Source organism: Scardinius erythrophthalmus (genome assembly GCF_964197995.2).
Source record: "Scardinius erythrophthalmus genome assembly, chromosome: 2".
NCBI lineage: Eukaryota > Metazoa > Chordata > Actinopteri > Cypriniformes > Leuciscidae > Scardinius > Scardinius erythrophthalmus.
Window position 1 is genome coordinate 14,098,375 of NC_138222.1, and position 13,580 is coordinate 14,111,954.

Sequence of the window (13,580 nt, forward strand, 5' to 3'; positions counted from 1 at the left end):
TTATGGTAGCCCTGTTTGTGCTTTATAGAGTGAATTTACACCTTTGCCATTAATATGTTTATAAGCAACTGAAAAAAGCACAAATGTCAGGGCATGTCAGAACATCTCAAGGGCCCCAAAAACAGCCCAGACCCCAGAGGGTTAACACCATCACTTCTGCACGGGCGCCGTTCACGAGACATGTGCCTTGAAGTGGAACCTGTTCGTCGAGTGGTTTTCTTCTTGCCGAGAGGACCCCCGAAGATGTTTGATAGGGTCTGTGCTTTCCTTCTTGCAGCAAGGGTTGGAGCGAAGGCTGTCTCCCTCCACCCTCAAAGTACATCACTGCATGAAAAGTGGGATTTTCGTCCCCGTAAACGGCCGGAAATCTCCATAATTTTCAGCAGTTAACGACAATTTACAGCCTGTGAACGTACATCATGGTTCGTCTGTACCACATATTGACGGAAACGAACCATGACGTATGTGGAGAGCTCGCGGAGGTGCTAATGGCTCTAATTTGCATATGAATAGCAGCGCCCGCGCCTTGCCAGAGAATGGCTTGAATTTCCTCACTCAGTATTGGTTGAAACCAGTACATTTAAACAAGAAAAATCACTCATGATTGGTTGGCAGATCTGTTACTATTGGTGACCCTGGGTCAATATAAATTTAAACCCCACCCCAAAATTATAATTATATATATTTATATATATATATATAGTATGACGTTATGTTGTATATTCATGTCATTGTTATCCTATGGACTACACTATTACCATCATCAAGGACATGAATTTATTGAGGAAAGGAAAATTTGACAGGGACTGTTTATTCAAAGAAAGAGCTTTATTAGCACAAACACAGAACTAATATCATATATCATATGTACAAAGCATAGGAGATTTGCCCACACAACAAATGGGAAGCTCATGCGAAGCACAAAATCCTACAGCACTGTGAAGTGCCTGTTTTCTGCTTCAGAGCTGCAGGTAACTAGCGGCATTCTGTCTGAATTCGGTCCATTTTGCAGACGTCTGTGGTGCGTTGCCCTGTACTTTGGAGTCGTCTCTAATCTCAATTGCAGCGTGGCACAGAGCTCGGTGAGCTCCTGGCTGCGAAAGGACAGAGGTCGCACAATCCATCCAGACACCCCGCCGACGATGCCGTCTTCCCCATCAGACATCAGGTCTATGGTAGCGCACTTCCAAAGGCCCACCTCATCCTCAGCTAGCACACTCTGTCTCGCTTCTAGCAGCTGTAAAAACCAATAAAGACAATCAGTACAGCACAATGCACTGCGTATGGACACAACACATCTATTAATGCGCCTGAAAAATAGTCACATTAACCAAAAACGAATCTAATCTAATAAATCTTACCGTCTTTCTTCTCGCTCGACTCCGAGCTGAATTCTCCACAGCTTCCGCCTGCAATGCAAGATCTGGTTGTTTGTACCTGAAGCTCCTGCGCTCCTACATGTCGCCTTGGCTACTGCAGTTCATTGGAACAAAACCGTAGCCAAGGCGACATCTAGTGTATATATCTATACCCGCCCGCGCCCTCAGACCACTTGGACGTGGTTGTGTTCAAGAGGTAACAACGATATAAATACTGTTCGTTTCCTCACACAAACCGCTCGTTTCGTGTCTTAGGCCATCAATGTGTACTTACGACGGGGAATTGTTTTAATTTGGACTCTGTGCATGCTCTTTGAGACCGTGACCATAGACCTGCATTATATGACTGACAGACAAGAACGTTTTGACCTAAAAATATCAAAATTGAAACTACTGCGGAAAAAGACACCTACATCTTGGATGCCCTTGAGGTAAGCTAAAACATACCAAAAATTTTATTTCAAAGTGAACTATCCCTTTAATAAGAACAACATAAGTCACAGTAAAATTAAGAACAACAAAAGTCACAGTAAAATTAAACAATAAAGGAGAAAAAATGCAACCGGGTGAAATTGAAGAAATACACACCGGAAGCAAACTATGCTTTTTGAAATTGGGGTTTTATTCTGACTGCTGTTTAAAATAAGTGACAGCGGTCAATGGAAGCACAATTAAACAGATAAAAGTCTGATTAAGAAAAAAGTTTGCCTTGTTCGAAGAGATTTCACAAGAAAAAATTAGATTTCACTAGTTAAAAAAAAAAAAAAAGAAATTGTAGAAACAGTTTACAGTAAATTTGAAGATGACAATCAAATGTCACAAAAAGTTTAACCAGTGGATCAATGCCCAAATCCACAGAATACTTAACTCAATTCAAACTGAAATACAGTGTAATACACTGCAACAGGTCAGATTTAAATTGATTTCTCCAAAACAAAATATGTTACAATTAAATACGATAACACAAACTGGAATACGGCAGTGGCTGAGGTAGGCCTAAGTTACAAGAGAAATAAAAGCACTTTAACAAAGCCACAACCCACGTTTAATCATGCAGAACCAGAAATATGCATTAAAACAATAAAGTTATACTGTATAATCACAGAATATAGATTCAACTCATTAACAGATTTATCAAATAAACATGCCATCAGTAATTTCCCCCATAAACCATGGAACGTACATACCCAATCCATTACCGTCCGATCACCACGAGGTTCACTCGTCACACATGCGCTCCAAATAAATCTATAAACAAAAATAAACACATCAAATGTTCTTTTAACTTCGCTTCACAACTTATTTGTGCATATTAAAGATATTGGAGTAATATTTACCAAGAAAGAAGATCGTATAACTTAGAATCCGATCAATGCACGCACCACATGGAGCTCTCCTGAACAGTGAAAAATGGCTTCTCTGGTCGCGCGCACGCGTCCAGCACAAGTGAATAGTATCGCGAGAAGAGAGGGATTTCTTAAAGGGGCCACAAACATTTTTAATGCAAAATAGAAACGAGGTATATTTACACTACTACTAGGCCAGAATAGTAAAAACGTTAATTACACACAATGTCGTCATTATCAGCATCATGTCAATTGATCTAAGTAAGTAAAAATATATGCACAGAATTGAGAAAATAGTATTTATAGAGATAAATTGTAGCCTATCACAGGGCAAACATGTGAATGTTCACGGTACATTTTATGCAAACAACTCTAATCGTAGTTGTAACTCTATATGTACAGTAGGCATAATTCTTGTCATTGCGTACTGTATGTGTATGCAGCATGAGTCAAATACAATCTTCTGTTCGTGAACAGTTGTATTATGCACAGTGGTTGAGCTCTAGGAGATTGTGATGCTGTTTGCATGGAATGCACATTTTACCTTTGTGGCAAAGCCTGATTGAAATTAATTGTTGAAATAAATGGTTTTGTGTCTTTTTTACATAACATTGGCCATTGCTAATGACACATAGTAACTAATCTAGCTACTTTCATTAAATATATCAATTTAAGCTAAAATTTAAGAGTCTATAATTAGGCTATACTGAGCCTGATCTATTTATACCAGAGATTTTCTTAGAATGAAGTAAATACCTTTTAGAAAAATGTTACCTGGGGTAAAACTCCCCCTGCCCTGATTTGCATTTTTATAGCTCACAGCATTTTCATTTACATGTTAAAGCCTCCCCTAGAATTAGGGGGAGGGGGGTCATGGGGGGACAACTGCCAAGCAAGGTCCACATCAATTTCCGACAATTCACGTCAGTTTTCGGTGTTGCCTGCAAATTGCCGTGTGCAGTCGTAAACCTGAACTTCCACGACAATCTACAGTGCCGCTTACTGACGAAAATCCCACTTTTCATGCAGTGCATGCTGCCGCTATTTCAGCTTATAACGACCACATAGATGGCAAATCAGTTGAAAAACACGACCTGGTTGTCAGGTTCCTTAGGGGGGCGAGACGGTTAAACCCTCCTCGCCCCCCCCTCCATACCCTCTTGGGACCTTTCCCTGGTGCTTCAAGATCTTCAGGATGCTCCCTTTGAGCCTTTGCAGTCAGCAGACTTAAAGCTTCTCTTTTTGAAGACTTTGCTGCTGATTGCACTGGCCTCTATCAAGAGGGTAGGGGGCCTGCAAGCACTTTCGGTCGAATAATCGTGCCTAGAGTTCGGGCCGGGTGACAACCATGTTGTACTGAGACCCCAGCCTGGCTATGTGCCCAAGGTTCCTACCACTCCCTTCAGAGATCAGGCGTTAGGCTGGGTTCCATATGTGTGACCCTACGGGGATTCCATATGTGTTTACTTCCACGGCTGCTCCTAATCGAAGCCCCGTGTCTTTCCCTTGGGCTAAGTTACCCAATATTCATATGCAGTACAACCTTCAGGCTAGTCCATATGTATTTTTCTACATTACTCCCTTGAAGAAAGTGGGCTTCCATAGAAAGGGCACGCTTTCCCAGTATTATCCAATAATCTCACTGTATGGGTTATCACGGAACAACAGTGACAGATACGCTCTGTGTAAGCCCTTTCCTATCATCCATCCAGGTAAGAAGGGGTACAGGCTTACACCAGGCACTGGATGGGGTGCAGCAGCTGTGGCGCTTTGGTAGGGATTCCTATCAGTCGGTCACGACATACGTCAAGAGTGACCGGCCAATAAGGGAATGTCTCGGTTACATATGGTAACCCTCGTTCCCTGAGGGAGGGAACGGAGACGTACATCCCATCGTCACATCTGCTGCTTACCAGGCTTGGCTCCTCAGCAAAAAAGGAGCTCACCTCGCACCTTCTGCTCATTATATACCTGCGTTGCGAGGCTTAACAGCTGATGCAAATGACTGCATGCCAATGTGTTTTGGCTCGTTTTAGTTTTACTCGAAGTAGATTGGCCTCTCTAGCGAGATTCCTATCAATCGGTCACAACGTACGTCTCCGTTCCCTCCCTCAGGGAACGAGGGTTACCATGTGTAACTGACATATTTCACCATTTGGCTGTAAAGAATGTTTACCTGTACAGAAGGTTACTAACGTTTACTCTATTGAAGGTTGGCTTTTTGATAACAGACTGCACACTAGGGTCATCTTTATTCCTTGTGTTGCGAGGACTTTGTGGACTTTAATAAATCTCACATTTGGTTAATTGATTTTGTGTGAATGTACCCTATGTTGCACCCTGACCCCAGTCCACCTAGGGCAGGGCTATTCAATTCAGTCATCTCCATCTGGCCCAAAGGCACCCAACCTCCCTCCGCCTCTTTTCCTGGCGGTGTGGCTACATTTGGTTAGATATGCGAGTGGCCATAGTGGCGCATGCAGCTGTATGTTTATACGCACTGTGCGTACCATGAGCGCTCCGACTAACCTGAGAAACGTTTTCAGTCCGAATATTTCAGCAGTTATTGTGTGTCCTGTATTTCTGTCATTTGTCATTACCAATCATTTGTGAATGGTGCGAATCTTTTGTTCGATCTTTGGTTCAATTATTTCCTTTCCATGAATTGGCCAAATGCGCTTGCATAATGGTCTGAAACGATTCAGATTCGTTCGGACCGCTCTGTCACTGAATCATCTGAAGCTGTTTCTCGGTCAGTAACAACAAATATAGAACAAATAGCGCTGTTTTCAGTTTAGTTTCAGTTCAACTCGCAGTTTAGTTTACTTTGAACTGCGCAGCACCGCCCAGTGGATAACAGAACGCAAGCTTAAAGGAGTTGCGTTTACTCCCGGGTTCTGGACACTATTATTAAACAGCATTGCGACATCCAGTGAGAAGTTGTTCAATTCGACACACCTCTGTTACAGACCACAAATCACTCGATGATTTAAGTAGTTTTAAATCAGATGAAGCAGCCTCAACATTCCCAACACGACTGATGAGGTAAACAGCAGAAACATTGTGCCATGAACGAAGTTAGAAGACTTTAGAAGACTAATCCCCTAATCACCACCTTTACAAACATTTACCATGAATGTACTGTAGTAATTTACTATGGTTTGGGCAGAAATGTGGAATATTTATACTGAATACTATCTTATAGTCATTTATATTGCAGTAGATTAATTAGGTGGGTAGAGGAATATACAATTCATTTTGTGTATAGTTTTTACCTGTGTTTAGGCATTTTGTTATACAGTGGTACTGAGTGAGTAGCCATGCATGGTTTTGCCTGTGGTTATCATGTCTCACTGTCAGAATACTTTCATTTAAGCCTACAATAATTAGAAATAAAATAATTCTTACCAATAGCTATGATCTTGTATAATTCATATTTTTGTTCATAGCTGTAAATAAGTTATTTATTAAAGACTCAATACATCTGCATACTGTTGGGTACCACATTTCCAAGTAGGCCTAAATACAATACTTTTTTAGGTTTACTTTAGCTTATTTATTGTTACTGTAATGTTTCAATAAGTAATAAATAATGTTTCAATAAATAAGCTAAACCCACCGGCCCTCCTCAACATTACGATTTAATAATCTGGCCCTCTAATGAAGCTAATTGAATAGTCCCTGACTTAGGGGCATAACATTACTCACTTTTCATGCAATACACTTCATATAGTATAGCAGTACATAAGTCAAGTCTCAACTCTTGTTTAAGACATTGTTCATATGCAGAAAATATGCTTAATCCAATATGGAATGGTAATGCTTGAAAGTTCTTTTTTCTCCGATTTGAGGTACAGTGGAGAACTTTGGTTATACTATAATCCTCTAGATAGAAAGGTCATCTTGGACTTAAATTGAAGCTTATAAACTTGGGAAGTTTTTCATGTACATTTGAGGCAGTGATATATATAATACAATGCTTGAAAATGATCACTTTTGATGACAATTTGTCAGGCGGACAGCCATTTTTTGTCTTTTGGGGTATGTTGAGGGTGATATTTGACAGCAAAAAGGCAGCAATCACCAGAATCTTTTTCTGCTGGTTTCCCCTATGTGTCAGGATACACCATTCAAAATTTTAAGGTTATATGGCCATTTATGTAGCTGCAGTACCGTAATATTCACAATTACATCATTCCACCAAAAGCTTTTCCCAAAAAGGGTGTTTTTTGGCCCCTGTGACTAAACAGGGCCGAGTTGGGGGTGGTCGTTATCAACTTGTGATGGCCCAAGGTATAAAATAATAGGAAATAATAGTGAAAAAAAGGTAGCAAAAAACATCCTGAGGAGTGGACCTGGCTCCCGGCCTAATACAATCTTAATTTTTTAAATATCTTTTTTATAAAAAATTATAAATCATTTTTTATAATTTTCTTTATCAGTATGTGTATGAAATGTGCTGTACAAATGAATTACCTTTGCTTTGCCCCATATAAAAATAAATGTTCTTTACTCTTGTTTATTTATTGTAGGAGAGTCCTTTAAGTCACTTGGCTTTCAGTTTCGGATGGGAAGCACGACCGTTGGTAGAATTGTAGAAGAAACATGCAACTCTCTACTCCTCGCTATGAAGAAGGATTATTTGAAGGTTCGCAATTGTATGCAAAAAAAAATAAAAAAATAAATAAATAAATATATATATATATATATATATATATATATATATATATATATATATATATATATATATATATATATACAGTGCTATGCATAAGTTTAGACACCCATGCTAAAGTTGACTAAAAAGAGGAATAAAAAATCATCTTTTGGAAACTGAACTTAATGGTAGAATTGTAGAAGAAACATGCAACTCTCTACACATCGCTATGAAGAAGGATTATTTGAAGGTTCGCAATTGTATGCAAAAAAAAAAAAAATAAATAAAAATAAAAAATATATATATATATATATATATATATATATATATACAGTGCTATGCATAAGTTTAGACACCCATGCTAAAGTTGACTAAAAAGAGGAATAAAAAATCATCTTTTGGAAACTGAACTTAATGCCTTAATTTAAAAAATTAGGAAAAATCCAACCTTTAAGGACACCAATTTTCTTTGTGAATGAATAATGTATCGTAAATAAATAAATAAATGTTCTTCCTTAAAATACAGGGTGCATAAGTTTGGACACCCCTATGTTAAATTCCCATAGAGGCAGGCAGATTTTTATTTTTAAGTATTTTTTTTTTTTTTTAATTTAGGATACTATGCATCCTGATAAAGTTCCCTTGGCCTTTGGAATTAAAATAGCCCCACATCATCACATAGCCTTCACCATACCTAGAGATTGGCATGGGGTACTTTCCATAAGATCATCTCTCAATGCAAATCAAACTAGCTATTAGGCTAACTGAAATAAAACCATGCCAATCTCTAGGTATGGTGAAGGCTATGTGATAATGTGGGGCTATTTTAATTCCAAAGGCCAAGGGAACTTTATCAGAATGCATAGTATCCTAAAAATTTTTTTTTTTTAAATACTTAAAAATAAAAATCTGCCTGCCTCTATGGGAATTTAACATAGGGGTGTCCAAACTTATGCACCCTGTATTTTAAGGAAGAACATTTATTTATTTACGATACATTATTCATTCACAAAGAAAATTGGTGTCCTTAAAGGTTGGATTTTTTCCTAATTTTTTAAATTAAGGCATTAAGTTCAGTTTCCAAAAGATGATTTTTTATTCCTCTTTTTAGTCAACTTTAGTATGGGTGTCTAAACTTATGCATAGCACTGTATATATATATATACTGTATATATATATATATATTAATATTTGTAACAGAAAACTTGTCTTAAGTATTGTCAGATTATTTTCACTATGAAATGACACTATTACATTTATTTTAAGGGTAACACTTTACATTAAAGTTTCATTTTTTATCAGTAGTTAAAAATACTTCTAAAACATTTAATTTTAGTTAATTTTAGTTTAAGACATTACAATCCAATGTTGTATAAGTTAACATTAATGCACAGATCAAATACAAAAAAAAAAAAATAGTTTTAACTAACGTTAATAAACGCTGTAAAAAATTTATTGTTCACTGTTAGTTCATGTTAGCTAATGTTAACATGAACTAACATGTTAGATTAAGCATCGTCATTTACATTGATGTTACATTGAGCGGGTTATGTTTCTAGGGGATCATACTGATTATGCAATTTTAAACTATAGCATCTCAAACTAGCTGTGTGTTTGGTAATCTGATAATGTCATGTTTATAGACACCAACTTCTGAAGACAAGTGGAGGAAAATTGCTGAAGAGTTTGACATGAAGTGGCAATTCCCTCATTGCCTTAGTGCAATAGATGGAAAACATATCTTTATTCAGCCCCCAGCCAACAGCGGCAGCACATTCTACAACTACAAGTCCAGGTTTTCCATCCTGTTGATGGCTGTAGTTGATGCAAACTACAAATTTATTTACATGAATGTGGGAGTTCAAGGCAGAGTTTCAGATGCAGGTTTGTTTGCGCAGTCTGATTTGCGAGCTGCCTTAGATGAAAGAAAATTAAACCTTCCTTCAGCTGAGGCTCTACCCAACACCAACATCATCATGCCATATGCTTTTGTGGGAGATGAAACTTACCCTCTGAGGAATGACCTGCTGAAGCCATACCCACACAGACGACTACAGCCCGAACAACGCATTTTCAATTATAGACAATCACGTGCAAGACGTGTTGTGGAAAATGCTTTCGGAATTCTTGCAAACCGACTCAGGGTGTTCCACACAACCATTTGCCTTGATCTCCTGACAAAGCAGTGACAATCACTTTGGCAGCACTGTGCCTTCACAATTTCTTGTACAACAAGCAATCAGATGCCTATCTTCTACCTGGCCTCACTGACTGGGTGGACGAGAAACATCAGCTCCATGATGGGGCATGGAGACTAGAGAGAACTCTGCAGTCTGTGAGATTGGGAGGAGGAAAAAACCCAACAATAGCTGCCAAAGAGCAACGTGACTGTCTTAAATGTTACTTTGTCTCCCCAGCTGGCTGTGTACCATGGCAAGACCAGTATGTCTAATGGATAAACTGAAAACACTTCACCGTCAATTCTTTATTATTATTTGTTTTTGTTGTTGTTGTTGGCAACATGTTCTATAAAACATTAAGCATTTTACAAAACATTAAACGTCAAACGTTTTGAACAAAAAAAAAAAAAAAAAAAAAAAAAAACTGTATGTTCACATTCAAATAATTCAAATTCAATCCCAGACAAAACTTTGTGGCAAATAAAATGAAATACATAAAAAATGAAGCATTCTGTGTTTCTTTACATAAAAACTTTGTTGTTTTGGTAATAATACTTTTTCTGTATGTTTCTGTGTTTTCTCAAAGTATGTTTATTGCTTAGTCCAGTAGTAGAACTATATAATCACACAACATACAAAACATATAAAGTGCTGACAGCTCTTTTGAACAACCCTTTAGCCAAAATAGTTGCAAAAAAAAAAAATAATTAAAGGAGCTGTATGTAAGAAATGTATTTCAATTAATCATAAAATGGCCCTGATATGTCACTAGACATTAAGAAATCATGCTCATTTCAAATACTTATATCACTGACAACAGTAGTACGGCCAGGATATTGTCATTTAAAAAGTGAAGTTGCAGCCCTCAACTGATGTTGATGTTGTCATCTTGTGTTTTGGCCTGATGCTCCACCCTCCACCTATCTACTAATCACAAAGTCAGTAGTGTTTCGGCATCCGGGTTGCCAACTCTACTCTAGTTACCACAGCTACGTAGCAGCCTACGTTCCTGCTGGATCCTGCAGCCTATCTGGCAACCTCGAGTGAGGGGGGTGAGCGGATACACCGCTCTACAGTAATTTGAAAGTGATTGCAGTTTCAGTTTTGGCCACAATCTTACATACGGCTCCTTTGAAGCTCTTGAAGCTGATTGCACCCTGTGTCATCTAGCTGATGCATTAAAGTGTAATTCGGCTGGGACAGTAAAGGCCGTGGGGGTGGTGTTGGTGTGGGTGGTGGAATGTATGTTGGATGGGGAGATTAGTAACTTCCAGACATAGGGAAGCCTGAATGAGAATGCATTGGATGCACTGAAATTTTACTTTCTTGTGCATCATAAATCTGCGACATTATAGCTCTTTTTAATCTCAATACTAGGGCGGGACTTCGCCCAAGTTCCTCCCCAACCTGTTTTCCAAAGGAATACTCCCCTTTGTCCTCTCTATTAGAAATTCGGTCTGCAACCTTGTTGAGTATTGCAATTTTTTGTAGCTCATTGTTTTCATTTCTTTTTACTTCTGTACTTGGCCCAACACAAAGGATATCCAGAGGTAGGCGGTCCAGAGGTAGGCGGTCCAGAGGCAGGTGGTCCAGAGGCAGGTTGGTCATTTTCACAAGGTGTGTCACAAGAACTCTGCTCTAAACCAGGTGACAGATCAATTTCATTTTCCATATCACTGTCTTCTACTCCTTTAGCAGCAGTGTTGTCTTCCAGCTGTAAAAGATGCACAAAAAAATTAGCCAAACAATTACAATGTAAACTAGGAAAATGACAACTGCCTTCCCACTATCTTAATTTCTCCCACTTTGTCCTCCTGTTACCCTCATCTACATATATATCCCTTGCAACTTCTTTTTCCCTCCCATTTTTTCCCTCTCTCCCTAAATCTACGTACTTACAAACTACTTTGACTTGGCCTTTGCAAAAGAAAGGGCTTCAGGAACTGCAAGTGTTGTAATATCCATTTCTGCCTTACTGTTGGCTGTTTAAAACCACTACCACTTGCTTTTTCCTTGATTAGCTTTCCAAACTGTGTCCTGAGCGTGGCCATTCTTGTTTGGACATTGTGTTGAAGGGGGTGGATTGGAATCCACTGCTGCTTCAATGTAATGAGTGATTATAATCAAGGTATTAATCAATATTTTTCCTTCTAAATATCACATGAGTTGAATTACTTCTCTGGAGATTTTATTTTGTTATTTAAGTTACCAGTGTGATTACTGAAATGTTATTTTCATGTATTCTTTAATGTCTGTATTGTTTATGCAGTAACAGCGCTTGCCTACTTATCCCAGCTTCCAGAAATGAAATAGAGACTGGTTTTGTGTTTGAGAAAGGTCTTCAACGTTTTAATACATATAGGGGTCATTGAAGGCAATAATTTAAGGGACCATTTCTTTGTTAAATCCTTAGTTTCCAGTTAGACTAAAGTGTTGCTCTCCTTGAGAGAAGAATGCATTATCTTGATGTTTTGAGAGGACTCTCCTGTTTATAGTTAGAGCCTGGCCAAATCCAACCCTGGAAAAGCTGTGTGTCGATGTGTGTGTTAATCTTCTTGGTTACAGGTTAAGGAACCATTGACATTATTGGAGATTGACTGAGTTGTTGTTCTGGACATGCTGGCGCCCAGCAATCCAAATCTGAGAACTGGAAGGTCACGACGTGCCTAACGTGGATCCGAGTGTCAGCTGCGTAAGCAATGGAGATATGCTTCCGTCTATCTGTATATGTGTGGTTTATCTATTTTTTTAGCCAATCAGAAACTGCAACCTGAAGCAAGGACGTAGCTTAGACCTTGGTGAAGGGTATAACTGCTGTGATCTTTGTAACTGTAAGCAGGGCGGCCTACGAACTCCTGTGTGAGTCTTGAAGCTGACTTCTGCTGATGAAACTGCAAACTATCTTCAGTAAAACTTTTCTTCAATTTATTATAATTCTGACTCCGGGTCTTCTTTCAAACATCTGGTTCTTGGGTCCAAAACTGTTAACCTGTAACACTGTACTGTATAAACAATACCAGAAAACAAACAGCAACCTTAAATGATTCTGTCTTTAGACTGTCTCTATTTATTTAGGGTGACCAGATTTTTTTTTTAAATCCTTAGAAGGGCAGTGTTTAATAAACTGTTTATAGTATAGTACAGGTAAATATAACTACTATCTCTCTAAATAGATAGAAATAGATAGATAAATTGCACTGATGTGATGTCACGTTGAACCTTATGTTCGCGCTAAGTAGATACCGCCAATAATATCGTGTATCGCCGATCGAACAGGCTGACGATAGGACGATATGAAAATTGAGCATATCGCCCAACACTAGTTTATACTGCATATCAGGGGTGCCCAATCACGTTTCTGAAGATCAACCTTCCTGCAAAGATCAGCTCCAGCTCTAATCAAACAGAGCTGAACCAACTCATTAAGATCTTCAGAAATGCTTGATAATTGGGCACAGGATTGGGTACCCTTGCTGTAATGCTAAGATACCGATGACACTAAATCCATTTCAAGGTTTGTATCCAAAGGAAACTTTAAAGACCTTTATATACATTTTATTTTATTTTTTTATTGCTCTTTTATAGCATTTCAACTTCTTACATGCCAAGGAACCTTGGCTGGCATACCGTTAAAACACCAACCAACCCATAAAGATACTAATGCATGTGTAATCTTTAGAACCTTCTAGAGGGCATGCTGTAGGTGTGCACAGGATCTGCTTGTTTATATATTTGGCTACTGCCAATATATATAGACCAGTCATCACTTGAAATTAACAGATACAATCCTGAAATCCTTGTGTTTGCACTGCCCTAATCTTTGATTGTTTTTCTATCCCAAAACAGGATGCCTGCTGAAGGAGACACAGAGGACTGAGACAACACGCATTCACAAACACACAATACACACACACGCCCTATATCCATCTGCGTTTTAGAGCTTTTTATGTTTTTGTTTTTTTTATGTATAATTTTTATTTGGTTTTGCTTTGTTTGTTTTAAACATTCAATTTGTATT

General features: G+C 38.4%; 1 long non-coding RNA gene across 1 annotated transcript; it reads right to left on the reverse strand.

Annotated features, from left to right (window-relative positions):
- Positions 1-1,120: 1,120 nt before the first annotated feature.
- On the reverse strand, positions 1,121-2,612 carry LOC308682657. Its single transcript, XR_014029177.1, has 3 exons — positions 2,567-2,612; positions 1,362-1,409; positions 1,121-1,237 (listed from the first exon to the last, which is right to left on the reverse strand). It is a non-coding gene; the product is annotated as an uncharacterized lncRNA (long non-coding RNA).
- Positions 2,613-13,580: the final 10,968 nt, after the last annotated feature.